Source organism: Bos taurus, chromosome 16 (assembly GCF_002263795.3).
Source record: "Bos taurus isolate L1 Dominette 01449 registration number 42190680 breed Hereford chromosome 16, ARS-UCD2.0, whole genome shotgun sequence".
NCBI lineage: Eukaryota > Metazoa > Chordata > Mammalia > Artiodactyla > Bovidae > Bos > Bos taurus.
This window is the reverse complement of record NC_037343.1, coordinates 42,867,111-42,891,332: the sequence shown is the minus strand read 5'-3', so window position 1 is coordinate 42,891,332 and position 24,222 is coordinate 42,867,111. Positions and strand designations below refer to the sequence as shown.

Sequence of the window (24,222 nt, the reverse complement as noted above, 5' to 3'; positions counted from 1 at the left end):
CTTGTCGTGGGTCCTAGAGGCTCCTCTCTTGCGGTGGGGTTGTCACTTCATCCTGAGGAAGGACAGAGAAGAAAGAGCCTCTTAGCCTTTCAAGGCAGGACCCATACAATTCCCCAGAGTGTGTCACCACCACCCCCAGGGCCAAGGGACTGATGCTCCAGGTTGGTCAAGGGTGTCAAAAATTCAGATACCTGGAGTGGGCACTGATTTTGGACCACTGAAGTACATGCCAAACCAAAATTTGAAAAAATTCAGAAAGCAGCAGAGGCTGATCACAGTGGAAAATATGGTCCTCGGGGCTTCCCTAACCAAAGATAGAGAAGTCAAGCTGCACTGGACGCACGTCTGTGGAAGCAGAGATGCGTGCGTAAGGGTTGGGTGCTCCCCTGGAGCTCCAGCGGCTGAGCAAGTGGGCCTGGGGAGAGTAACAGGACTCAGCAGTACTCATTCCTTCACTCTCTTCCCCTGGCCCCGGAAAATAAAAACGACAGATGCCAAGCTGTTCACTACAGCAGGTGGGTGACAGAGGGGCCAGGGCGGACCAGGGGCCAGGGGATCAAGGAGCCTCAGCTCCCAGAGATAGGCTGCAAACAGCACCTTCCACCCTGCGGTCCCACTGATAAGTCCCAACCCATGCTAGGGGCCCACGCAGGGAGAGGGAAGATGGTCCAACAGGATAGGTGGTCTTTAGCCAACACGCAACTCAGCCCAGTTTGCCAGGCCCAGTCCCTCCTGCCCAGAGTGTGAATTTGGGGAGCCAGGTTCAAATGGGACCGACTCCTCGTGTGGACAGAAAACCCAAGGAGCTTTTTGCCCACTGACCTGTGCCCACCTGCCCACCTGCCCTTGCCTGAGCCAGGCCCTGCATCCCCACCCCCACTCCCAGCCCCCACTCCCATCCCCATGGCCTTCAGGACTCCACCCACACTGTTTTTCTGTTTACTAGTTGTTGTTTTTTTTCTCCCCACTCCCTTACTTGTGGCTTATCAATGATGTAAGAGGAATAACACCAATTTCCTTAGTCTGTGTAATCCCCAAATCAGATTGGGGGGATTGCGAGAGGTGAGGTGACCTTGTACCCGGCTCTCGGAATGCCACCCAGTCCCGCCGCCCGCCCTCGAGTTCCCAGGACATATTTAGATAGATAATGCTAATTGTACTTGACTCGTCCTCCTAAGGAGGGCTGGGTCCTCAGCCAGCTTTCGCTGCCTTTGCTGGGCTGCCTGGGCGGAGGATGTCCACTGGGGCGGAGCCTACCCTGCTGGACACAGGGCTTTCTGGTGGGCTGTGAGCAGTTGGGGCGGCGGTGGGGGGTGTTGCTCACAGACTGCGGAAGCCCTTCTGACCAAGATGGTGAGAAGCTAGGATTTTGCATAGAGCTGGGCTGACGGAGATAGGGGGCAGCAGAGAGGAAAGGGGAGCCCTGCTGAGATGGAAGACAGGGCAGAGGTCGGCAGAGTGGAAAAAAGAAGCAGTCGGAGAGGAGAGCTGGATGAAGTGGAGGCCAAGCGGGACTGGGCCGCAGGGCAAAGGATGGAGACCTTGAGCCTCTGCTGAGAAGCAACGGGCGGGCTTGGCTGTCAGAGCTCACATCCCAGCCAGCCAGCCAGGGACCTGGCGGGGCGTCGTTGTTGTCTGGTCCATCCCACACCCGACTGCTTGAGATCTCTCAAGGAACCCCGGCCAGCCTCCCTTGAACCCCCAAAGCCCCCCAACTCCACAACTCCAGTATCTCCCTTCTACCACCTTTTTCTCCCCTCCCATCCTCCCCGGCAACTGTGCATTTATTAATTCATGAGGCACTAATTAGTTCTTTGTTTAATTTTGTGTTAAACAGACTGACCGGAATGATAACGACTTGCAGCGCAGTGTTGCCGTCCCCAACCACCCCTGTTTTCTGACAACAAGGGAGCGCGGGAGACCGGAGCGCTGAACCCAAATCCCTCAGCAGTTGCACTTCATTAAGTCAAAATGTGACAAGAAGCTTAGAGAGCAACTCACAGATCTGATCACACAGAACAATCGGGGAGGAAACTTTCCAGGAGTTGGTTGGGGGTGGCGGAGAGATGGGGAGGGGCCGAGACGCTTACCATGCGGGGACCACGACGAGAACTGGGGTCCTGTCCCTCCCCTGCCCCTGGGGCAAGGGCCTGGCTGACTGGAGCATGGAGGCTGTCTCTGGGTGGGATCTGGGACACTCGGTGGATCCTGGAACCCCGGAGGAGGGGACCTGAGAAGTTCAACTTTATCTCTCTGTCCTGCCTGGGCATCTTCTCCTGTCTCTCTCTGCCTCTCACTGCTGCTGAAGTTTGGTTCTGGCTTGTGTGAGTGAGTGACTGGGCACACCCTGGGCTTGGTGGAGAATCAGAAAGCTGCTATAGTTAAGGCAGGATTCTGCAAGGCCGGGGGGAGGTACAGAGTAGGAAAACACAGTGGAAGAGGAGCCCCCACACTTAGGAAGGTTGAATAAGTGCAACCCTTCTAAGCTAAGCAAGAGGAGTACCATGCTCAGGGATGCTGGCCACTTTCTCTGCCCGCTATTCATTCACCCATCCACCTATCCATCCACCCATCCACGCATCCATGCATTCATCTAATGTTTAAGTATTCTGACCAGAAAACTGAGGATCAAGAGGTTGAGCTCTGTGCAGAGGTAGGTACAGGGCAAATCAGAAACAGAACCGGATCTGTTTGGTTTCTGGGCTGCGGTAGCTGACTGTAGACCAGCAGCTGAGCTAACAATGACAACAAGCCTTGTTACCTGCTCCCTCCTGTCCATGTGAAAGAGCAAGATCTTGGCCCAGACCCATCAAGCTTCTAACCCCATAAAGCTACAGGGAAGGATCAGAATGAAGCCCTGTCCCCATCTAAAGACAGGGCCCCTGCCGTCCTTTTACCTGACCTTAATCTCAGAAGATGTGGACGATGCCTAACATGAATGAGAATATGGAAGGGGACATGAGGAGGAGAAAGAGAACAAAAGCCCACAGAGAAAGATGACAAAAGTGAGCCTGGATTGTATGCGAGGATCCTCTTGCCTTCTTCCCATTGGCCCCCGCGCCAGACCAGGTGTGGCCTCTCTCATCCGCTGAGAGCCCGCCTGGCCAGCCCGCAGGCCCAGGCAGAGTCTGGAGGTCAGCCTCGCCCTTGCCCTCCCCTGACCAGTTGGGAAGTGCAGTGGTCTCTCGCCCAAGCCTGGCAGCCCTGAGCTGGCTTCTGTTAATTTGCTGTCAGGCTGCCTAAGCAAACCAATTAAAACTAATCATTAATTATAAAAGAGAGCAAGAAGAGTAGAAGAGAGGGGAGAGGGTAAAAGAGTGAGGTGGGAAGGAGGCGAGGGCAAGCGGGGTGGACAGACAAGGCTCAGAGTGCCTGCAGGAGCTCGCCGCGGGACTGCCGGCCTGGGAGACGGAAGGGACCAGAGGCCCAGGCTGCGCTGGAGCAGAGGGAGGGCAGGCAGGGAGTCAGAGATGGTGGGGAGGGGGCTGCCACAGGCCAGGGGTGGAAGGGAAGGCTGGAGAGCAGGGGGGCAGGGAGGGAAGGGTGAAGAAGCTGCAGTGACCAGCGTACCAGGACCCGAAGAGGCCTCATTCGCCTGCAGTCAGTCCCCTCTGGCTGGAGCCGCCGACCCTCTGGGACTTGGCTTCGGAGCATCTCACCCCCAGTTCCCTGGCTTCATATTTATGAGGCTCAGCTGATTACGCAGCACAGGGCCAGGCTCCCGGCCCTGCCGCCCCTACCTGCTCCCCAGCCCTCTCAGGCCACAAGGGGCGGCCCGGGGCAGCTGTCGGCCCATCTACCCGCCCCCCCATCTACCCGCCCCCCCAAATCCCCATGCTGCCTCCTGCCCCCTCCCCCACCCGCACACAGCCCCCTCCCCGGCCAGGCCCTTTCACAGGGCTGAGGCCATGTCAGCGGCAGCTTGAGGAGGGGGGCAGCGCAGACAACAAGGGGCAGTGTCATGGAAACGGGCACTTTCCCCAAGAAATATTCTGTTTGGCCTCCTTCCTGCATTGAGGAGCTGTCAGGAGCCTGAGTGAGAGCCACACCACCCCGGGACCAGGCGTGACAAAACCTATTTTCTGCCTCAAATTTGATTGATTAAAAAACTTTTTAGGAAAACCATGTTAAAAGAGTGAAAAAGAGAGAGAGGGAGAAGGAGAAAGAGAGAATGAGAGGGAGAGCGAGGAACCAGGGGGAAGGAGAGAAAGCGGATGGCAAAGCTGCTGGGCGCAGGCCATGGGCAGGGCCTGAGCAGTTGCCCGGCCATGACGCCTGGGCAGGCATGTCAGCGGGATGGCCGCCACATAACCAGGCAGAGCGGAAAGGTCAAAGGAAGCCCCAAGCTTTTACACAGTGGTTAGCAGGACGCTGGGGGGGCCGAGGGCCCGCACAGTCCAGCAGGTGCCGGACCCAGATGAGGCGGTGGCTGGGGCCCCGCACTCCAAGGCTGGCCCGAGGCAGGTGGGGGTCAGCGCCAGGCCTCTGGATTGGCTCTGGAGGAGAGTGGGGTTTGCAAACAGCCTGGGCTGGGATTTGGCCAGAATCCTGAAAACTCTGCACTGAGTCAAGAGGAAGGGTCTAGGAGTCTGGAGCTGGGAAGGGATTTTCCCACCTTGTTCTCGAGAAAATCCTGGCTCAGTAGGTACCCAGCTGACCCACCCGTCCTGCAGGGGCTGACGCCTCTGCAGCTTCAGCACCCCTCCCCTGCCCTCTGGGTCGCATGCCTTCCCTGCCCAGGCCCCTGGCTCCTTGGCTTGATGCTGCCCTCTGTGGTCCTCCCAGCAGGCTCACCCTCCCTCTTCCTGTCTCAGAAGCCAAGACAGGCCCCGCCACAGGCTTGGACTGTGAGGGGAGGCCGTGCCTTTCTCCCTAGGGCTGCAGGAAAAGGGCCAGCCTCCCTGCTCCTCCCGAGCCCTCAGAGGCCCCGCCTGATCACTCCAGGCAGAGGTGGCTCAGATCTTCCTGGCATCCATGCTCTCCCCAAGAAGAGCGGCCCAGGTGAGTGGCTGGGCTTTTGCCCTGTCTGAGGGCCTCGAAGGTCAAGGTGAAGAATGGATCTGGCAAAGCTGTCAGCAAGAAGCCAGGCGCTGGGAGGGGCGCTCAGCAGTGTCCAATGTGGTCTATGTAGCTCAGGGCTCGCTGTGGGCGAGGCGGTGCCTTCTTGGACAGACGGTGCATTCTACCAGACAGATGCACAGACGGACAACACCTGCTCTGGGCCCTGCCCAGCCCTCCTCTAGGGCATTGACTTAGATCTCTTCCCGTCCCTACTTCACAATGATGATCAGATATTCACTGAGTATGTCCTGTGCTCATGACACTGTGCTCAGGAAGGTAAAATACACTGCTTCCGTGAGCAACAGCAGAGTAGGTAAGACCCGATTCTGAGTCCTGATTCTGTTACCCTCCGTGGTGTCTGCTGGGGCAGGCAGACTGCTTAAGCTCTCATGGCCTCAGCTTCTTCAACCAAAGAGGCAGAGGGTATGAACCCCCACCTCAAACACAGTTCATTCAGTAATATTTCTTGAGCACCTACCGTATGTTGAGTACTCCCCTAGACCTGGAGAACACTGGTAACCAAAGACAGTCCTCATAGAGCTCCCGTTCTATGGTTCTTTCTGTGAAATAACACACTGCACCATGGTCTGGCACATAGTACATGCTCAACAAATATTACCTGTTATTAGCTTTCAGAAGTCCTGCCTTTAAGAAGCAGGGGAAAGGTCTAGGAATTTCACTCCTAGGTATGTACTTGAAAGAATGGAAAACAGGGACTCAAACAAAAACTGGTACGCCAATGGTCATAGAGGATCCATTCACAATAGCCAAAAGGTGAACACAACACAGATGTCCATCAGCAGATGAGTGGATAAGCAACATGGGGTGACCCACACAATGGAATATTATTCAGCCATGAAAAGGAATGCAGTTCTCATACAGGCCATTACAAAGAATGAACCTTGAAAACATTATGCTAAGTGAAAGAAGGCAGACACAGAACACCGCACACTATATGGTTCCTTTTACATGAAATATTCAGAATAGGCAAATCCATAGAGACAGAAAACAGATTAGTGGTTGTCAGGGGCAGAGGGAAGAGGGAAACAGGGAGGGACTTCTAACGAGTGTAGAGTTTCTGTTTGGGGTGATGAAAACCTTCTGGAACCAGATATTGGTCATGGTTCCACAACACTGTAGATGATGGAATGCCACTGAATTGTACAGTTTAAAAGGGTTACAACAGTAAATTTTACACTATGTGCATTTTACCACAACACAGAGAAATGCTATAGCTGAGGAAGGAGGAGGAGGAAGAGACGAAGGAGGGACTTCCCTGGCGGTCCAATGGTTAGGACCCTGCACTTCCACTGCAGGGGGCACAGGTTCTATCCTTGGTTAGGGAACTAACGTTCCCTACGCCGTGTGGTGTGGCTAAAAGAAAAACTAAATACATTTTTTAAAAAAAGAAAAGAGGGAGCTCCATCTAGGAGAAGAAGGCTATTCCCGCGTGGTGGCTCGGCACGGATATTAGACAAGCCAAGCGAGGGGGCGGAAGGTGAATTAGCCTTCTTTCAGATAGGTCCCCTCTCCCTCTTGTCCTCAAGGACATCGTGCACTCCTGCCCCAGGTGTTCCTAGGCCTCACATGTGCGCTGATGGAATAAATAACATGAGAAGGTTAGGGTGGCTCCAGAGATTGGAGAACATGTCACTCAAGAGCCTACGGTCCAGTCTCTCTAGCACTGCCAACCGTTTGCACACACGTGGTCCGGCTCCTCTCACATGTGGATCTCAGCGCACACAGCCCACTCCACCCATCTCTCTGCCAGGCTCCCCAGATAACACTTGCTGCTGCCCAGCATCTTAGCGCAATACGCTGCCCTCCACATTGGGGGAAAAAGGGTCTGAGTCAACGGCTTCCCCACTGCTCAGGACTCCAAGGCTCCCCGAGGACCAGGAGTTCCACCTTGCAGGAAAAGCCAAGGATAACCAGGGAGCCAGGCCCTCGGGACAGTCTCTCTCGCCCCCACCAGCCCTCAGCCCACCCTCCTGGCTGCTCCCGAATGCGTGTGCACACAGAAACCCCTGTCTTGGCCCGGGAACTGTCAGGAGATCAACAAACAAAAGCTGCTTCTTGACAGGGAGTCATTTATATTTTAGCTTCGTTCCATTATCCTAACGAATCCTTCATCAGCAGATGCAATATTAACAGCAGAAAATCAGCTCATTACATCCGAGGGGATTTCATCAAGACGGCAATCATGTATGCAGCTCCCCAAGCCTTCAAGAGGCCAGTGTGGCTGTTATTTATTTATTTTGTTACTTATTTATTTAATTTTTGGGGTTCTTTCCACATAATTGCACCGCATCTCCGATCTTTAATAAATAATTTGTAGGTCCTGAACTGCACACAGCTTTGCTCTCTGCCATGAGAGCCTGCATTAGCCAAAATATTTACCAATATTTGAAAGTCATTAGGATCAGGAGGGAAGTGGGGAGGGACCGCTCTGTTCTTCTAGAAACAGCCTGCTCTGCAGCTGCAGGGCTGGGTCCTCACTCTGGTCCTCCACGCCCATCTCCTGGAGTGGGGGTCTGGCTTGCTCAGCTCACTCAGTTTGAGCAGGGGATTCCCTGGAGCTCTCAGAGAGTGAGGCGGCCATCTCCAGGGGTTCCTGTGGGCTGCTTGTGGCTGAGGAGCCTGGCTACTGGAAAGGACCCCCTTGGTGCAGAGGCAAGAGGCTGGAGCACTCTGTCGGGGTGACACTGCCAAGGTTCGCCTGACCAGTGAACAAATGCTGAACGTCAGGGTGCTCAATGAGGGAAACCGTCCTTGTGCACCAGCAAGCCCTGGCTCTGCTGCAGCTGAGAGTGCAGAAAAGTCTGACTTGGGAATCCCCTGTGGGCCAGTGGTTGGGACTCAGTGCTTTCATTGCTGTGGGCCCACATTCAATCCCCAGTCAGGCAACTAGGATTCCACAAGCTGTGCAGCATGGTCAAAAAGAGGAAAAAAATTTAAAACAAAGAAGTCTGATCCATTCCTCTCAGCTTCCCAAGGTTATGCCTCCCACTTCAAAGGAAAGAAAAGTTAGTGGGCCCAGAAGGCAGACTTAGTGGGCCCATTCTATAGACAAGAAAACTGAGGTTCAACAAACCAAAGCTCTCTTCCCAAGGCAACACAGCTAGGCCCAGAACCAGGATTTGGACTCAGAAGTGACCCTGCTGGGCCTCCATTCTTTCCCCTAGTCCATAGCTGTCTAATGACACGGCCTGGCCTTCCAAAACGTCCTGGCTCCAACCCACAAGCCTGGAGTGGCTACTCAGGCCGCTGGGCACCCCCTGCCACCACCACTGGGCTGGCCATGCTTTCACAGGTTTTTCCCAGCAGGGGCTGGATTTCTGCCCAGCCAGGAATGTGCTCCCAGGATGTCAATTCTAATCTCCCCAGTGCTCTGACAGAATTAAGCTCCAGTTTGTCCGACAACATCCCAAAGTTTCAGAAATCCAGGGCAGACTCTCTAATCAGGCTTCAGGACAAAGGTCTGGCCTGACCCTGTCACTTCCATTTACTCCTCCTGTCTGTCTCCCAGCCGCGGCCTTTCTGCAGCTTCCTCCACCCTCTGCCCTTCCCTGGCCAGATCAGCCCCCGCCCTCTCCTCCAAGCTCCCCTGTTTCTCCGCCCTGCACTTCCCCTCTCTGAGCAGCTGGGCTAATCCTGTTGCTCCACTATCTAAAGCGAGGAATTCCTCTGAGACTGACCTGTCGCTCAGGGCTCTCTAGGCCTGCTGGCCTCACCTTGCCTGGGGTCCCTCTGGTTCACCGCCTCTAGGGAGGGCATAGCCTCGGCCCTCCTTGGCTCGGGAGAGGGTCCTCAGTGCAAAGTTATTCTCAAACTCCGCTGAACCTTGCCGGCGGTCAGTCTGACTTTACTGCCCCTGAGGCATCCTTTGACCTTGCCCAGCCTCTATCCACCGATTCAATGGACATGAATTTGAGCAAACTCTGGCAGACAGTGAAGGACAGGTATGCTGTAGTCCATGGAATCACAAAAAGTCGGACACAACGGCTGAACAACAACAAAGCCTCCATCCTGTCTGAGGGGGCAGCCTGTGGGCTCTGGAAAGCTTTGGCCCTTTAGCCATGCTTGGGGGCCCCTCTGTAGGGAGAGACCTCCCCACAGCGAAGTCTGTAAGCCACCAAGAGGACCGCTGGGTGGTGGAAAGTGAAACTGGGATGGGCAGGGCATGCAGTGAGAGCCCCCAGCGCCATCAGAAAGGGGTGAGGAGCGGGGGAGCTGGGCCGGAAGAAGCCCCCTTGTGCAGCCAGACAGAGGACAGCCCCCCAAGACGCCAGGGACGCAGAGATGTCTCCTTCTCTGTCACCCACCATGCCCAGTACCCAACTTCCCTTTTTCACAGCTCTGGTGTGGACACAGAGCTCTGATACCTGCCTCGATTTCCAGGGAAAATCACACACACAGGCTGGTCAGAGGAGACAAAGCCTTATGGAGAGGCATCGGTAGAGACCATGAGATTGAATCTAGTCTGCTCACATCAGAAGACTTCTGGGGAACAGAGGGCACCAGGAGCATTGTGGACAGTCAAGGGGAAGAGCACGGGCGGCTGCACTCGATCTGTGTGCTAACTCGAGGATCCGGGCACAGGGCTCTCCTGGACAAAGCAGGGGCAGGAAGACACACACCGGGCACAAGGAGAAGGCTCACAGTGGAAAACAGGCATGGAAATGTCGCTCTGCTCTTTGACCCTCTGGAGGCATAAGAGATCTAGAATGGCCGGGGGTACTCCCCCAGAGCCACCCAACCCACGGGGAGCACGGAAAGTGCTGGGATGTGGCAGGCAGGCAGGGTCACTCCAGGCTCCTTGCTTCCCCTGTGACCTGGGTGGAGACCTCACCCTGGCGTGGAGTCCCGTCCCATGCAGGCTGTCTCATGCCCTCCCCTGCCCGGCTTCCTCGGCCACAGCCACACTCTACGGAGTGGGGATGGCTAGACTAGGGGTGGCTCCTTACTCTCTGGCTGTCTGTCCTGCATCCTGTCCAACATCCCCATCCCGAGGCTGGTCCTGCCCTCACCAGCACAACCAGTGCGTAACCTGGCGGATTCCCTGAGAGCCCGGGGTGAGCCAGGCTGATGGAGTAACAGAAGCAAGAATTAGGTAACACATCTCTATAGCCAGCCCTTTCTCTGGAAGAGCAAAAATAATTACTGTATTTTTTACTTAATAACAGAAAAATCTATCCAAATGAAGGACAGTGGAAGAAGGCCCATCCATCAGCTCTTTCAAGGAAGTCTCTGCAGTCCCACGGCCCCCACCCCTGACAACATCACAGCCTCCCAAAACTCCCAACTTTGCTTTTCAGCCTTTCCTTCTGCCGCGTCCTCCCTTTCTTGCTGTGCTGGGTGTTGGTGAGACGGTGGGGTTTTTTTTTCTTTTTTGCAATTTATCAGCAGATTGTGTGGAGCTGAGTGGTGTGAGCCTCACCCTGCTAAATAAAGCTTTGGTATTTCTGATAAAGCCATCAAATTCCTTATCACACTGACACAAAGTGCATTTAAAGAGACAGACACCCTGTCCCTCCCTTCCCACCAGCCCCTGCCCCCTCCACTCAGTTCAGATTTCCAGCAGCTCAGGCTCTTGTGGATCAGACACCAAATACGGCTCCTCCGGGAGGATGTGGGGGGTGGGGGAAACCAAGGGGCGGGAGGGCTGCCCGCTCCAACTCCCACCCACCTGTGTCAGAGCGGCCAGCACCCTGACCAGGGACTCAGGTCCACAGGGAGTGGCTTGTGCTTCCCGTCCCAGCTCTGGAGCCAGAGGGAGCAATCAATAGACACGCCCTGCAACGGGTGGGTGGGGGCGGTGAGAGGGGGGTGACTTCATGACAGTGTAGTCCTGTGCTAGGACAATACCCAGCAGCTGCTAGAAGAACCCCCAGTAAACCGCCGGGCCCACCAGGCTGCTCGGCCACTGCGCACACATCAGGTGGCCTGAGCCACTACGGTACCCAAGCAGAGTACAAGGACAGGGCCAAGAGGGGTCAACGATACCCATGAAACACAGGGCTGACCATGTTCCTGTCAGGCTTGACCACGGGTTCAGCAAAGCCCTGATTCCTTACACAGCCCTGCAAGGTGGTGGAACTATCACCCCATTTGGGTATTACTCGCTCAGTTGTGCCCGACTCTTTGTGACACCACGCGCTGTAGCCCGCCACACTCCTCTGTCCATGGAGTTCTCCTTGGCAAGAATACTGGAGTGAGTTGCCATTCCCTTCTCCAGGGAATCTTCCTGACCCAGGGATAGAACCCGGGTCTCCTGCATTACAGGCAGATTCTTTACTATCTGAGCCACCAGGGAAGCTGGCAGAACTATCACCCCATTTGATAGATGAGGAAATCGAGGCTGGCCTGAGGCCTCAGAGCCAGCGGCAAGCCCAGCTGCAGCTCTAGCCGAGGCTGGCCAACAGCTCTGCCGAACGAAAGACTCTTCACTTAATCGATTTGCAGAGTTCACGCCCACCTCCCCATTTACGATCCCACCAAGACAGGCCTTCCTGTGTCCCAGTGCCCCCCTTCCACCTCCCTGGCCCTAGCTTGTCAGCCCAGGCCCTGCGCCCACACACAGCCTGTTGGTTGAGGAATCAAATTTATTATTTTTAATTATTTTGATTTATCAAAGCAGCAGCTACAATCATATTAAACCAACTTGGCTTCTTGGCATTGAACAGATACAGCTGCCGCCGGACTCCCCCACATTCTATAAAATGCCCAGGCTGTCCGTGTGCTCCCCAAGGAGGGCACCCAGGGGCCCTTCTCCAAGGACCCCGAATTTGAAGACCACCAGGCCTCCCCCGTGCCCGGCTAGAAGCACACGCAAAGATGCTGAGGGCCAGAGAATGGAAAAGGAACATGCTGGGGCTGAGCTGCCAGGTGCTTTGGGAAATAGTCACCTCCATCCCTCAGCCCGGAGACCCTTCCAGAGTCTTGACCCACTGGGAGTCACAAACCCCTCAGCTGGCATTTGCAGGGGCTATTATCACTAGTGGTAAGAATCCTGCCAATGCAGGAGATGCAAGAGATGTGGGTTCAATCCCTGGATCAGAAAGATCTCCTGGAGAAGGAAATGGCAACCCTCTCCATTATTCTTGGCTGGGAAATCCCATGGACAGAGGTGCCTGCTGACAGTCTAAGGGGTTGCAAAGAGTTGGACGTGACTGAGCACTGCTATTTGAATTTTTGAATATAATTATGTCTCAGGCCTGCATTGGGGCACTCAACAGAGAGGAACCAGACTGCTCCTCAGCCCCTGCCCACAGGAGGAATGATGGCCCACTTTTTGCAAGGGAAGAAACTGATATTCACAGAAGAGAGGTGATCTTCCCGGGGTGCATAGCTCATGAATACAGCCAGGCCAGAATCCAAACTGATTCCTTCTTTTAAATGAAAAACCCTCACTCGACAAGAACTCTGCCTTCTCCTTAATCTAGGAGCAGTGCTCTTGCCCAAGTGCCATGGCCAGTGGAAGAAGATGGCAGAAGAGAGAGGGGACCTGAAGTTCAAGGTGATGGCCCTGTGGGGCAGCAGCAGCATGAAACCAATTGGTTCCCACTAGATGCCCAAGCCCACACCAGGGCATGAAGAGGGGCTGGCCCACCTGAAGGGCACAGGTAGGGGATGGTACACAGGTGAGCAGATGTACCACTCAGCCAGGGAGCTAGGCTATGCACTGGGGCATAGCCCAACCCCTGTGCATCCAGGAGCCTGCGCACTACAAGGCAAGACCCAGCATTAGAGCCAAATTTCTTGGCCCAACTTGACGCACAAAAAGCATGAATGATTCTAGCAGGCCTGGAACAGGCACCTCCAGGGTCCCAAGGCCCACAGAACACACTGGAGTCAGCTCTCTGCCTCTCACTGTTGTTTAGTCGCTAAGCTATGTCTGACTCTTTTGCGACCCCATGGACTTGTACCCCACCAGGCTCCTTTGTTCATGGGATTTTCCAGGCCAGAATACTGGAGTGGGTTGCCATTTCCTCCTCCAGGAGATCTTCCTGATCCAGGGATCAAACCTGCGTCTCCTGCATTGCAGGCAGATTCTTTACCAAGGGCCACCAGGGAAGCCCTCTGTACCCCTCAAAGGAAGGCGAATCTTGGGAACATGGGCAGGGCTTCCTGGTGGGGTGACAGGAGGCAGCAGTGCAGAGACAGAGTCTCCACACCAGTCCTCTGACTTCATGCCCAGGAATTACAGATGGCTGCCACCAATCCAGGAAACAGACTCCCACTGGTGCCCATGGCCCAGAGGCCCCCCTCTCCAAGCCCAGTGTGAAGAGCTTGGCTCTGGCCACGAGTTCTGAACCCCAGTGGGTATTGAAGGGCATGTTATCTGGCTTCTCTGAGGTTGAGTTTCCTGATTCATGAAATGTGTGCCCTTCTCAGAGAGAATCTGCCTGCCAATGCACGAGATGCAAGAGACTCGGGTTCAATTGCTGGGTCGGGAAGATCCTCTGGAGTAAGAAATGGCAACCTACTCTAATACTCTTGCCTGGGAAATTCCATGGAGAGAGGAGAGTGGTGGGGTACAGTCCATGGGGTCGCAAAGAGTCAGACATGACTGAGCACCACTCACTCACTCACAGTGCTGCTCTCAGAGGGCTGTGGTGGGGATTCTGGGATACGATGAGCACAAAGCTCTTACAAAGCGTCTACACATTTTATATGTGCAAAAAGCGATGGCAATTGTCATCATCGTCGTCATCACCTAAACACCTCTCTATTCAGAGTACAGCACTTGGGTTTGTGCCTTTGGAGCTGGGATGGCAGAGAGCCCGGGGGGCTCAGACATGTCTAGGAGAGGTCTTGCCCATCACCCTCGGCTACTGCAGCCAACGAGGACCTAGGGTTTAAGGCAGGAGGAGAAACAGGATGACCCGTGGTGGTCACACTTGCCTATCAAAACCCTACATTCACACAGCTTTCCATGGGGACTCATGCCCTAATATGGGTCCAGCAGCTTTCTGGGTTATTTCGAGTGTGTGTGATAATGACTCCAGGCTTTGTGTCTGCTGCCCCCAGACAACTTTTCCATCTGGGGAGAGGGATGACAGCTGGCAGAGAATGAGAAGGGCACAGAGAAGCCGAAGGTCAGAGAGGATGCAGAAAGTGGGCACAGACGGGCAACCCAAGGGGAGAGGAAGAGCAGGAGGCTGGGAGAGTGGAGGGGTCAAGGTGAGAGGGGAAGGACAGAGAGCTGGGCAAAGCCAGCCAGAGCTCCAAGACACAGGTGGGCGCCAGACCCCTCCCAGCAGGATGGCAGTGGGGCCTGCAGCCTGTCTCCTTGCCAAAACGCCAGTGGAGACCCCTTCTATTCAGGGGTCAAGCTGGGCCCCTGGACAACCACTCAAGGCCTGGGAGGGCCCCTGAATCTTGAGTTTATTCACATATAAATGATCTTCTGTCCAAGCGGGGCCCATCAACTTCCAGGCTGCACAGGGTTAACTCCAGAGGAGGGGCTGGCTGGCTTTGCCTTCACTCTACCTCAATTTCTACTGCTCCCATCACCTACCTCCCCCACCCCCTGATCTTAGGAAAAAAACCCATCAAAATAACTATTTTATGTCTCCAAATATGCAGATCATTTTCTTTAATGAAAGATGCTTGACGTCTCCGATCCAATTAATATGCAAATGCAGGAGAGGATTTATTTGTGACATTCTGTCTGGGTGAGAGAAAACAAAAAAGGCCTGTTAACCAAAACACTAATTGCTGTGACTGATTGTCACATATCATCATTTTCATAGGATCTCCTCCATTCCCAGCTCTCAGGGAGCTTGAAACCAGGACTCATCCATGAGGCATCAAGGAGAAACAGGGCAACCGGCTACCTGTGGGCGAGGTCCCTCCCACCAGAACTGTGTCTGGGGCCAACGAGGGTGGAGGCTCCGATTAGTTCTGGCCCCATGAGGGCAGTCCCGACCTTCTACAGAACTTGCTGGTTCATCTTCCTTCCTGCAGTGCACTTCGCCACTTAGATGCTGATGTTCAGACTGGAAGAGAAGAGGCCTGATCTCCACTGGATCTGATAGGCAGGGGGAGGCCTCAGCCCATATACCTTCCTGCCCTGCTCCAGGTCAACTGCTTTTTTGCCATCTGCTCCTACCCTCTTGAAGGTGAGGTGGAGGCCGGCCAGTGTTCCAAGGAGAGAAAGCCTATTAGGGTCCTGTTGGTTACCGCCCTTCACTGCCTCTTCTCTTGCTTCTAATGCTCTTTCACCTTGAGGTCCTCACAGCACTTGTGGAGAGAAATCACCTGGGGAAACTGACACATGGTGTGGCATCTTCTTCTTAATATGCCACATGGACACGGTTGAGCAAACGCCAGGAGATAGTGATGGAAGACAGGGAAGTCTGGCGTGCTGCAGCCCATGGGGTCGCAAAGAGTCAGACATGACTGAACAACAAGGGACCCACTGCAACTGGGTATCATATCACCCCTTCTCCCCTGACTGCACTGAAGGGTCAGCTGTCACAGCCTCATCTCCCCTGAGCAGCTCTGACCCCTCAGTAGAACTATGAGGCCTCCTTTAGGGAGACCAGGGAGGGGAATGACTGTTGATGGATATCCTTGTTTCCAAAGGCCACAGAGGGGGACTGGAAAAGACACGTTTTGCTTAAGTTATCGGGTAAAGGACAACAGGGTTCTGGGTGCCACAGAGTCCACACTCGAGGCCAAGGGGCAGAAGAAGATTCGCTAAAGCAGCTTCTTTCCCACATAGGGGCCAGCCGACAAGTGAAGACTAGAAGACAAGACTCTGAGCTCCAATAGCTTAGAAGGCTGATCGCTGAGCCCTCGAGCATAAACATTCTGGGCACTCAAAGAAGGCCTCTGTACCTTCCCGTCTCCCCTGTGGGACTCCCCAGAGATTCTGAGGACACTGAAACCTGGGGACTGGGGAACAAGTGTGACAAGGCCAAGGAGCCATGGGGGTCCTCCCAGAGACCTTCTGCGGGTGCTGGGCCCAGCTGAGGGTACAGTGAGGGCTCTGTATCTTTCAGGAAAAGTCAGTGGAGGTCAGCGAAGCAACAGTGATCTAGTGAACACCAATGAACACCAGCACAGGGGTCAGAGGTCACTCCCAACAGGGCCACGGTGGTGGCAAGAAGGTGGCCGCCTCCCAATGACCCCCATCTCAGCTGTCCCCATCTCCTGCCCTGGCCCAGCCGCTTCCCTCTGGCAACTCCACCAGGGCCTCCAGGGAGAGCTGGCGCCAGGGCAGCACGGCGCAGACGCTCTCCCCCCAAAAGGCCTGCCCCCGCACCCCGGGAACAGGCTCAACAGGATGCCATGCGGGGGAGCCTGGAAGCCTTCCGGGAAGAGCACAGCCCTGGCACCAGTCCCGCAGGAAAGGAGGTGAGCCGGTCTGCCACTTGGTCTGCCGCTCACCTGACTCGCGCCCACGACAGCTGAGCACCAATGGGATGTGCGTGGGTGCAGACGGGAGGCAAGCATCATGGCGCCAGGGGCCCAGGGGGGAAGGGCGGGCGGCTGGGGAGTGGCAGCAGGTTGGCTGGTCAGCTGAACAGAGCTCAGCTGTAAGCGCCAGGTGTGAAGGCCCCACCCCCAGGCAGGGACCCAAAGAAGGGTCCTCAGGGAACACTGATCCTGTCTTAGGTGGCCCAGAAGCACCCATGTTCCCCAGCCTTCCCCACCACCACTAGCCAATGAGAGCAGACAAGCCTTGCTCCTGCTTAGCTTGGGTCCATTTGCGGACACTCACAAGCACATCCTGGGGCACTAGGGTTCAGGGACCATTGATATGGCCTCACTGTGCTGAGTCTGAACCCCTTTAAAACCAACCCATCTGCACAGAAACCTCTAATAAAACAAAAGAGACTGTGAGCAGTCTATTTATTAAAGATGCCCACCCCCTACCCCATGGCCTCTCACTTAGCCTGGGAGCAGCACATGGCGACCCAGGCTATGGAAGGCGGGATAAGCAAGGTCTGGTTGGGTGAGACCAGCTTCCTAGCACTGGGCAGAGAGGCCCTGCACTTGTCGGGGCCCCTTCATGGCTAAGAGGAGGGGTCCCCAACCTCCTGGCCACAGACCAGTGCCTCCTGGCAGATCACCGGCAGCATTAGACTAAGTGCACAGGGCTTCCCTGGTGGCTCAGTAGTAAAGAATCCACCTGCAAATGCAGCAGGCAGGGGTTGGATCCCTGATCCAGGAAGATCACACCCGAGGAGCAACTAAGCTCAGGGACCACAACTACTGAGCCTGTGCTCTAGAGCCCGGCAGCTGCAACTACCAAAGCCCTCATGCCCTAAAGCCCGTGCTCCGCAACAAGAGTAGCCACCACAATGAGGGGCCAGCACACCACAACTAGAGAGTGGTTCCCCACTCGCTGCAACTAGAGAAAAAGTCTGAGCAGCAAGAAGACCTAGCACAGCCAAAAATAAAGAGATAAAATTGTTTAAAAAAGGAAAAAAGAAAGTGCACAATACATGTAATCCACCCGAATCATCCCGAAACCACTCTGAAGGGTCCGTGGAAAAACTGTCTTCCACAAAACTGGTCCCTGGTGCCCAAAAGGTTGGGGACCCTTGGCTTAGAGGGAATACCTGGACCCCGGGGTATCATATTCCAGGCTCCCTACCCTGCTTCGTCTACCTTGGCTCTCCTTCCCTGTGGTACTACTCCTCTAAGAACCAGATGCCAAGACAACACATCCCATGGATGCATTTCCACCTACTTCCCTCCTGAAACCTGGCTGCTCTCATGGTCAGCTTGATTCTGGCCATCTCAGGTGGCGCTGCTTCAGTGTCACACACCCCAAGCCCAAGGACATCCCTTCCCCAGATCCTGGGCTTCTCCCTAAGTTCAAACCACATCAGCAGGGGTTAGTCCCTAACTCACACCCAACATAGGATCTGCCCGAGTCTCTCAGTTCATTCTAGTTCTGGGTGGGGACAAATCTAGACTCTGTTTCCCAAATCCAGGACCTTGGAGCTCTTTCTTCATGGGGCACTTTCAGAGAGATAGAAGAATGCCCCCCACATCTTTGTAGAAAGGGGTGTAAGTCAGGCCACACCAGCTTTAAAATACCCCAGCATACAATCTGCAGGGTTACAGCAAAGGCCATGTGGCCAGAGCTGGACTATAAATAACCAGCAAATCGCTTCCCAGAGCCAGCCCCCTCCCCAGCACCAAGAACCTTTCTGAGGAAATCAAAGTGAACACAACTGTTACCAAGTCACTACTAAAATATTTACCAGCCTGGCGAGGTGCCGAAGGTGCTTGGCACCGAGTGTTTGCTTATTTACAAGGCTGCTTTAAAGGGTAGAAAGCAAAATAAGGTAACCTGAGCTATTAAACTGAGGGGGCCAGGTGGTACCTACCAGCTGTCAGCTGTCCCAGGCGCGTGGGGAGCTAGAACAGCCATTGATGGAGATTCCCCTCAAAATGGGTCAGAAAAATGAAACAGACAGGCTTTGGAGCTCCAGAATACCCTAACCAGCTGGGGCAGAGTGAGGGCTTGGGCAGCGGGAGTGGGGAGAGTGTTACAAGTTAGAGGGCCTTCACCCGCAACCCAGACCACGGGGCCCGCACAAGACCCCAGGGTGCCCCTGGGCTTCTGCATCCTCACTCAGAGGGGACACCCGGGACACTGTCCTGTCCAGAGGTGGGGGCCTGCAGGAGGGAGAGGGGAGGCACAGAGGAAGGCAGGCAGAGCGGGCCGCCCGCCACTGAGGATGACATCAGGGGACACATGCGACTGAAGAGGAGAACGCACTCGAGGGTTCTTCTCGTCCTCTTCCTCCTCTTTCTTTGAAGTTCCCTTGTGGTTTGAATTTAATTTTGATTTTCTCAACTTTAGCAGATTGAAGTTGAAATAACCTACAAATTACTTAATGTGTTGTAAATCTGGGGGAATTCAGGAGTAATGGGGACCACATGTTGGCTGGAGGAAGCTCAAAGAGGGCTGAGGGGAGGAGGTGGCCTTCACAAGACAGGCAGGTGGCCGTCCCAGGCTGGGACACTCATGCCCATGCTCCCCTGGAAGGAGGCAGATTTAGGGGGGGGCTTGGGCTCCCCCAGGGGAGCCGGGAGGATTCCCAAACTGGCCGGGAAGTGCTGGATGGACACAGCGAGAATGTGTTAAGACGGTGGACGGACCAAGTTGCCGCCTGGGGCCTCCTGGTGACCGCGGACAGGGGGCAGCCAAGTAGGCCATGTGCCAGGCGCCTGCCAGGCCCCTCGGCCGCGCCAAGGCTGCCGCGCTGGCCCTGCTCCCCTCTGGCCTCGCACTGCATGTGTGTGGCTGTCAGCTGAGCTCCTACCTCCCTTCTCCCCCCTAGCCGCCCTCCCTCTTCAGCAGATTTCTCTCAAGTACTAAGCCATATGGTTCCAGTTAAGCTCCATATTTTTCCTTGTCGATTGAAGAGACACACTTTCCTCTTTGCCAGACAGTTTGCAGATTGCTCTGTTGGCTCAATTTCTTATTGGATTTCTCAAAAAACCTGACATTTTAAATTAATTTACAGCCACAACAAAAAGAGTTCAGAATTTTAATGGTGTTGTAAGTAATTTTTAGGTAATCCACTCCAGATTTTGATATTAACCTTTGAAACTGGAGTTCATTCAGCTACTATGTTACAATACCCAGTCAGATTCCAGGCCTGGGGGAGGCCAGGCTGGGGTAAGAGGCAGAAACAGGGTTCTGGGGACCCCATTCTCCCAGGAAACCCCCAAAGGGGTGGCGCCTGGGGAATCCTGGATGGGAGAGTGACAGTGACATTGGGACAGGGAGAGGACAGTAAGGGGCCTGTAAGACAGCAGGGCGGGTGCTTCAGAGTAAATGGGAGGGGGAAGATGGAGCTGTGGAGCATTCTAAAAGGACCTGCTGGACTCATCAGCAGGCAGCAACCCCAGGCCTCCCAGGAACAAGAGCAAGGCTCAGGGCATGCGTGAGGCTCTACTCAGCGCGCCAGAAAATAGTAACAATAACAATAATAATGATGACAGCTAACGTTTGCTGAGCACTCACTGCATAGCAATGCTTTACACTGACATGCTTTACACACATCATCTCACTGACACCTCCAAACTATGGGGGAGCCACTATCATCATGACCACTACCGCTAATCACATTCATTGTTAACATTTATGGAGGGCTTTCCCCAACCCAGACATTAAGTGGTAATGGAATACTATTCATAGCTTCACTTTACCGAGGAGGAACTGAGGCTTAGAGAGGTGAAGTCAGGTCTCACAATTTGGCTGCTACTAGGATCCCGTCTGCCCTGGCTCACCCCACACCTTGCTTCTCCTTTCACAAAAATGCTACAAAATACTTTCCAGTAGTCATGTATCGACCTGAGAGTTGAACTGTAAAGAAGGCTGAGTGCCAAAGAATTGATGCTTTTGAACTGTGGTGCTGGAGACTCTTGAGAGTCCCTTGGACTGCAAGGAGATCAAACCAGTCAATCCTAAAGGAAATCAATCCCGAATATTCATTAGAAGGACTGATGCTGAAGTTGAAGCTCCAAAACTTTGGCCCCACCTGAGGAGAAGAGCCTACTTATTGGAAAAGACCCTGATGCTGGGAAAGTTGGAAGGCAGGAGGAGAAGCGGGTGACAGAGGATGAGATGGTTGGATGACATCACCGACTCAATGGACATGAGTCTGAGCAAACTCTCGGAGATTGTAAAGGACAGGGAAGGTTGGCGTGCTGCAGTCCATGGAGTTGCAAATTGTCGGACATGACAGCAACTGAGCAACAACAAAATATGTATTGCCATAATTGTCCCTGGTCCTTCTGGCTACAGGTGAAGGGAAGTGGGGAGGAGTTCTGGTCTTCTGGGCTGGCTGGGCCGGGGCCTGCAGAGCAGGCCACCCCCTCCCAGTGCTGCCTGGGGCTCGGCTGAAGGCCGCAAGCCAATCCGGACAGAGGAAATTCTGGGCGTGGGGAGTGGAGGCCTCGCCAACGTCTTTACTAGGCTCTGGCACTCAGCGGCCCCTGCCTGGGTACAGTGCCAGCTTACTACACCAGTAGAGTGTTAGCATTCCTTTCCTGCAGGAGCTTCCCAGGGCACCCAGGAAAGGAGAAGCAGAGATGGGGCCCTGGCCAAGGCTGTCCCAGTCCCTAGAGGGTCCTCTCTCCAGCAGAGGGATCCAGAGGCCAGAGAGCCACTGGACAGGGCTGCCTGAAAGCAGGGGCTGTCCTTGACCTTCTTGTCTTGGGGGAAAAGTGTTCCCAGGCTGAGTCAGTCCCTGCCTGACCCACTGAGATGTCATGTAAACAGTGCTGTATGGGGCCTGGGGCCAGCTTCCCGCTGTCGAAGCTGGGACAAAGGAGGGCCAACTGCTGGGGGGGTACTGCAGCGCCACCAGAAAGGTTTTCACCGACTTCGCTCTGGAAGTGAACAGAGCCCCTGAGCATGTGTGCAAGAAGGACTGAGGACTGAGTGAGGGCAGAGGGGGCACCTGGGGAGCCAATGTCAGGCCTGCAGCCTGTGAGGGAGGGCAGAGCCAGAGTGGAAGGAGCACGGGCAGAGAGATGGTCAGGGAGGAAGGGCTGGAGCAGCGTCGAGCAGCAGCGTCAAGCCAGCCAAAGCCGGGCTACCTGGGTGTAAGGTAGAGCGGCGGGAGCAAGCCGGTGACCCCGTGTCTCTCCAGCCTGGCTTGCAGCCCTCAGAACAGGAAGTGGCCCAAGGAACGCCTGCTCTGCCTCAGTCATCTGTCTATCTATCCATTTACAACAATCTGCCTGTTCTGGGTTTGCTATTCTGGGTGCCAGGTTCATACGAGGCCTTGGAAGTCCAGGAAAAAAAAAAAAAAATCCAGCCTCCCAGAAACCCACAGATTCAAGAATTTCAGCCTCTTTATCCCCAGGACCTGGGGACACCGCACAGCCCCATAGCGCCCGGGATGGCGGGAACCCTGTGCCTGTTCTCTGAAAGGTTCTGCCCCAGGGCTCCCTTCCTTACTCCCCTCAGGCCTCCAGTCAGATTCCTAGACTCCACAAATGAGTAAAACCTCCCCCAAGGTGCAGAGAACCCGCGAGGAACTCTTGGCCTTTCAACACTTTCATGGAGAAAAGGAGCCTGAGCTCTCAATTTCAGGTGTCCGCAGCTGAGAAATGAGGGTTGGGCCAAGACGCTGGCCTTCTCTTCCTTCCTGATCTGAGCTCTCAGGAGGGCCTGGCAGTGGCTGCCAGGCTGCCCGCTGCCATGCCCAGACCGTGCCCGTGCCCAGACCGTGCAGACCTCGGAACCTGTGGAGCCCCTGGCTAGCAGCCAGACAGCATGTATGAGTGCCGGGGTGGGGTTGGGGGGGTGGACTCAGGCTTACCATGCCCCCGGCACCACGCCAACACGTGGAAGGTTGAACTCACCCCTGGCGGGATGCCACGTGCCCAGGGAGTGGGCATCTGCTGGCACGGCATCGTAGGAGGAATGAGGGGTCCCAGCATCACCTGTCACCCTTGGCTCCCCCTGACACGTCACGGGGGTAGGTCCACTCTAGCCCCGTGTGGCATGGCGCGTGGGGCCCTCCAATGTCCCCTTGGCGCCACGCCCACCACATACCGTGGGCCATCCCCACTGGCACCGGGCCTCGCATGGAAGGACTCAGACACTCTGCTGGACTCCAGCCAGGCTCTGAATGGCTCTCCCTGCTGGCTTGAGGCCATAAACTGGGCATCTCTGGGTTTGGGCCCATGGCACCATATCTTCTCTCTAACAGCCCATAGGACTGCCCTCCTTCCCAGGCTGCCCACAGACAACCATGTTCCATCATTTCATGGACCACGGGAAAATGCCGGAAGCCTTCACAAAATGAGTTGCAACCTGCAAACTATATGTAAAAATTACAATGAACATCCTTCCCCTCGGGTCAGTGGGACACTCCCATCCAACAGACTTAAGTTTCATTTGTGTTCCAACTGACGGAGCAAACTCCAGAAACTTTCTGAATTGTTTCCCTCCCCAGTTGTCTACTGGCCTCTCGCTCTCTTTCCAAGTCTTTCTTGGCTTTTTATTATTATTATTATTATTTTATTTTTTATTTCCCCCTCTCGGTCAGGTTAAAGCACTCCTGAGGGGTGATTGACGGGGGTTGCCATGGAGACCCTGGCTTGAAAAAAAGCCTCGTTAGTTGCCAACTCTGTGTGTTGTTGTTTTACAACTGTGACCGACCGTCACATGAGAGGGGGGACAGCTGGGGGCCGGGCAGCACAAAGGGGAATGGCTTTTTAATGGAGTGCCTGGCCGGCGCTTGAAGACTCAATAAAGAGTTGCTGGTGAGTCCCCTCGCTGGGCCCGGCCCAGCACACGGGGGCCAGAGGCCCTTTGTTCCTCAGGAGCTGGGATGGGAAAGTTGGGAAACCAGCCGCTGAGAGGTGAAAACAAGAGGCTTTCCCCCACCGCTCACCGGACAGCTATTTTCTCTCACTCTCAGGGTGCCGGGATCGAGGGGACAAAACCCAGTGTCTCGGACAGGCTGCCGTGCAGGGGGAGGCGGCTGGGGGACAGCTGGGGGAAGCGGAGAGGGGAAGCAGAGGGAGGCGGAGGCCCGCCTCTGGCTCCGGCCCCCCCCATGGCCCTCAGCGTGAAGGCAGGTGGCCGATGGGAAACTGGGCCGTGTGCGGCGGGGCAGCTGGAGCCCCAGCTCAGGACAGGCCTGAGCCCTGACGGAGTCAGAGGCTGCGGGAGGGTCTGCTGGGGGAGGACAAGGTTTTGCAGGGGAGACTTGGGCCGCGGGCCCAGAGGATGTTGGCATCCACAAACACAGGCTGCAAGGCAGTTCCTGCCCTTCTCCCAGGCTGCCCACGAGGACCCCACAGTCACATCGCCACACGGCAGCTCCAGACAGAGGCCAGAAGAGCCAGGAAGTGGTGCTGGATCAGCCCAAGAACTTAGCCCTTTCTGAGGACAGAAAGCAAGTGCCAGAGTGAAATGCTTTTTGTGGGCTCTGATCAGAGAAAGAGAGACAGAGACAGGGGTGGCGGTTCTCAAAGTGTGGTCTGCAGGCCTCTGGGATTCCTGAGACCCTTTCATGATACTACTAAAATGCAATTTGCCTTTTTTTTCCCCCTGCTGTGGTGACATTGGCATTGATGGTACAAAAGCAATGGTGGGTAAAAGGGCTGATGCCTTGGCACAGACCACAGTGTGGGACTGGCAACTACTGTGTTCTTCAG

General features: G+C 55.0%; 1 protein-coding gene across 2 annotated transcripts in view; it reads right to left on the bottom strand.

Annotated features, from left to right (window-relative positions):
* Positions 1-24,222, bottom strand: part of CASZ1 (castor zinc finger 1) — a 155,340-nt gene that overhangs the window by 69,096 nt on the left and 62,022 nt on the right. For both annotated transcript variants that reach the window (XM_059875712.1, XM_059875714.1), the window contains exon 3: positions 1-52. The gene's annotated coding sequence lies outside the window, so the exon portion shown is untranslated. The remainder of the gene's footprint in view (positions 53-24,222) is intronic.